Below are 4,118 nucleotides of genomic sequence, written 5' to 3' on the forward strand. Positions count from 1 at the left end.
GACTCAAAGATTACAAGTACTTTTTGATCCACTGCACTGACCGACACAAATATCATTACTAAAGCTTGCCTTCATCTAACAGCTAACTGAAATAACAAGCTAAGTCAAATTAGGCTAAAAATATTTTAGTTAGGATTGGTTTTAAGCTTCTTTTAAAAGATGAAGTTCAAATGTCAGAAAACGCTGTACAATTAAAAACAGACTAAAAAAACCATTCACGTGCACAGGGCAGAAGAGTCAGTAAGTCAACACAGCATGAAAGTTGCATCACTACTGTGAACTCACTGCCCACATTCCTACATAATCAGGACTTATTTTTGCTGAGGCAACTTTGGATATATTTCATCATTTACATGACACCAGCTCTTCTAATCACCTTCAAAGGAACATCACTGTCATTAAGTCATTTTCTTTTGCTAAAAAAAAAAAAAAAAGCCCTTGAACTTCAAAAACACTGAAAAGAAGCTGAACCATCTGTTTGGTTTGGCAATAGTTTTAGACAAAGTAAAACTAATACTTTTAGACAGGTCTTTACCATTACTTCCCTAGAGCACCTTACCCATCCTCTGTATATGTGGGTCGTAAGCCCGGTAATAAGGGTGCATTTCTAAATACAAGCTTATCCAAAATTAGCAAGTTACCAGTGCTGAATGGCATATTTGTAGTTGGTTTTACTTGTAGGTTTTAAGATAAATTGGCATTCTCTCTTCTTAGAGCAACTGGTTTAAAATGCTACAGAACATAAACCACTTTGGAAGTAATTATTTAATTGCTCAAAACCACACACCACCAACTTTCTTTAAGTGGGTTATAAAATTGAAAATGCAAGCATCTGCTGGCTCAGCAAGGCTATTCAAACATGAAAACAAAGCCGTGGCCTTTTTCTCATTCTTACCTATCAAAGGATGTGGACACCACAGACTTCTCTTTTAGAAGTAGAAGTCACCTTGTTTTTCCTGCTGAGAAAACATTTAAATTACATATGTCTGAGACAGTTTGAAATTCAGGAAAGCATGAACTGCACTCCTCCCTCAGCCCAAGAGGTGAAGGAGTGTCCACGTGAGCACCAGCTATGCAACCCGACACTGCAGCTGACAAGCACTAAAAAAAAAAAATAGCCCCAGAAAAAGGCCACCCTCCCCTTGCCTTTTCCTCAAAGCTATGGGGCAGGGAGGGGAGAAGTTACTTCCTTCTCCATTCCCAGCCATGCTTTCCCCTCTCAGCAGCTCAGGCAATCCAGCGACCACAAGTCCTTTCAGAAAACACTTTTTTGGCTGGCAGATCAAATCACACACCTGAGTTGCGCTGTGGGCACATAAGCATTGGATCCAATGCAATGGAAGCAGTTACAGCACGCAGCTGGGGACAGCAAGAGTAAGACCACAAGGTATGAAACGCCTGACAGCTCAGCTGAATTAAGTGTGATATGAAACTACACCTTAGCTATTTTTCCCTAGTAAGATGAAGGAAGGAAGCTGGTGAAGCTACCTAATTACATGAGACAGCAAGGAAGTAAAATTTGACTAAAAGGGTAATTGCTTTTTATTCAGGCTCCCAAGACAATGATTCCATTTTTAATATTTAAGAGTCATGCCTTCTCTTTCAAGTTTGGCTGGGGAAAAAGAAGAGTAGAATAACTATCAGCTAAGCAAAACCTTCTGAAAAAGACATAGAAAACATAACTTTTAACCCCAACAGATTCTAGAAAAACAGAAAGTCTCCTTTATACAACCCAGATTTAAAAATAAAAAAAGAAAAAAATGAAAAAAGCTCATCACAATCTGAAATTCCCATTTAAACAAAGATACAGCAGAACTTCACGATAAAAAGCTTCTGTTGTGGCTAGTCGTTGGCAACACAGAGCTCTGGAAGAAAGCAGTTCTTCAAGGTTCAGTTTAAGTGTTTATGTCCCAAGAAAACAAGACGACTAAAAGCATGGAATATGAAACACTAAGTAAAGAACAAGCATTCTGTCTTCCCTGAACCAGTTCTTTTGGGTTTTGTTTGTTTAGAAAAAGTGCAAAGATGACAAAAATTACCTCCAAGTCCAGTGTTTCACAACTTCCATATCCTATGTATCTCTCATTGTATAAAACTCAAAATACATCACAAAAATACCATTTAGAACACTTCGTGAAATACACTTTAGATTGTCTATAATCCTGAAAAGCAAAGGATGCCCACCTACATTAACTATAATTAAAACCCATACTTCATCTAACAGTGTGTGTCTAAAGAAATATATTTCAGAGTTAAGATGGCAGATTCATGTTTAAAATCTCCACTAGACTATTGTAAAAGAAAAAAGACACACAGGAAGAATAAGTCATCAGTGCTGCAAACACCAGGATCATCAAAACACACATCTTCTGTAAGATACCAACTGCTTTCAGACCAGAATGCCCACCAGACTGCACCGTACTTCATTAGCAAGCCAAACTTAACGACTGAATTAATTATGTGCACACATAATTTGTGTACAGAAAAAAAAAAATTTCCTCTACCAGCCTAGGAGACTATTTTTGTGGAGGGAGTCAGAGGGAGGAGGAAAAGGAATATTATGCAAGCATTAAAAGTTACTGGACAGGAGGTTTTGTCCAGAACTGTATGCAACTAACTCCTAGGCAGCTTTTAAGTGATGAACAGCACAGAACAAACGTACAGCGATGCACACGAGCCCAGAGTCAGAAGAACATGACAGTACTAATGCAATTAAAACCGGCAAAGGTATGTAGAGCTGCCAGCTTGTCTGGCTTGATATTATGTGTGTCAACAACAACAGCAACGTTTAACTTGCCATAACCCTTTGTATTCTGAGCGAGGCTTTCCAGAGATCTTCAGAGAACTGAAAGAACAGTTTCTGCAATTCCTTCTGGCTGGCAATGTACTATTTTCATACTTTTCATTAACAGTAGTTATACATAAGGTTTAGATGCCTTCATGAAGGTAACAGATGAAGAGAATCAAGATCTTGACAAGAAAAGCTGCTTCTAACAATCTATTTAGTATACTGTAGTGCTTTTTGGTTTATGTTGCCATTACCGCAAATATCTGAAGATCTTTACGGTCTTTTTAAAGTGATGCTTTGCTTAAAAAAAAATCCAACAAAACGTATAAAAATAGTTTTCTTATAAATATTAAATGCCTGTGTTAAAAACTATAGGTTTTGGGGAACAGGAATATACATTTGCATAGAACAGGCCAATAAATTTCTGTAATGGAGAAATTATTTTGCATTATTTTACTCCATCTTTTAGTACAAAAACCTGGCATCTTCCAGATGAGATTTGCAAAACAAGGATTTCAAGGGTTTATCAGCTGTTCTCCTTGATGGAGCTGCAGAAAGCTGTGCTTGTGGAAATATTTTTGAGAAGCAGATAGAGACAGTTACTGTAAATTTTCTGGTGTACAGAATGTTTCTGAACTACAGGTGTTTGTAGGCTTTTAGCCTTCACAGAACTTTCCTACACAACATTAAGAAGATTTTACTTAACATGCTAATAAAAAAAGAGCCAAATAGAATGACTAGTAGACAACGCCAGCAATTTAATTTGCAGAAGAGAAAGCAATATATAGCATCAGCAACAGCACTCTAAGTCTTATTTTAGCAGCAGTGTTCACTCTCAACTGCAGAATCACAGCTGGCACCTGAAACTTCTAAAGCAATAAGCATGAATGATCAGAGTGGTATGCCTAGGCAACAGTTCACAAATATTAAAGGGCACAAGAATAAACACACCTGAAGACTACCTACTGGAAGCTAAGGAAAACTACTAAGAGAAGAAGATGATGACTTAAAGTTGGGAGAAGAGGAAAAACACATGAAAAGCTAACACCATCAGGGGAAAGATCCATATTCCAGGCAGAAAGTAATTTGTAACATATAGCACGCTTACTTGGAAATCTACAGCAGCAGTTTGAGGTTTGAATTCAAAGCACAGTTCTGTAGTTTACAACAGCCTTTCTTCCCACACATTATAAAAAAAAAAAAAAAGTCCTATACTAAATTCACAAAGGCAGCAGGAGAACCTTGACATACCTTCTGCCATTACAGCTCTATCCAAGAACCAAAGCATAATACATCACTCCCAGGAAGAGCTAGACTACACATCAGAACA

The sequence above is a fragment of the Pygoscelis adeliae genome, unplaced genomic scaffold, assembly GCF_000699105.1.
Source record: "Pygoscelis adeliae isolate BGI_AS28 unplaced genomic scaffold, ASM69910v1 Scaffold425, whole genome shotgun sequence".
Taxonomy (NCBI): domain Eukaryota; kingdom Metazoa; phylum Chordata; class Aves; order Sphenisciformes; family Spheniscidae; genus Pygoscelis; species Pygoscelis adeliae.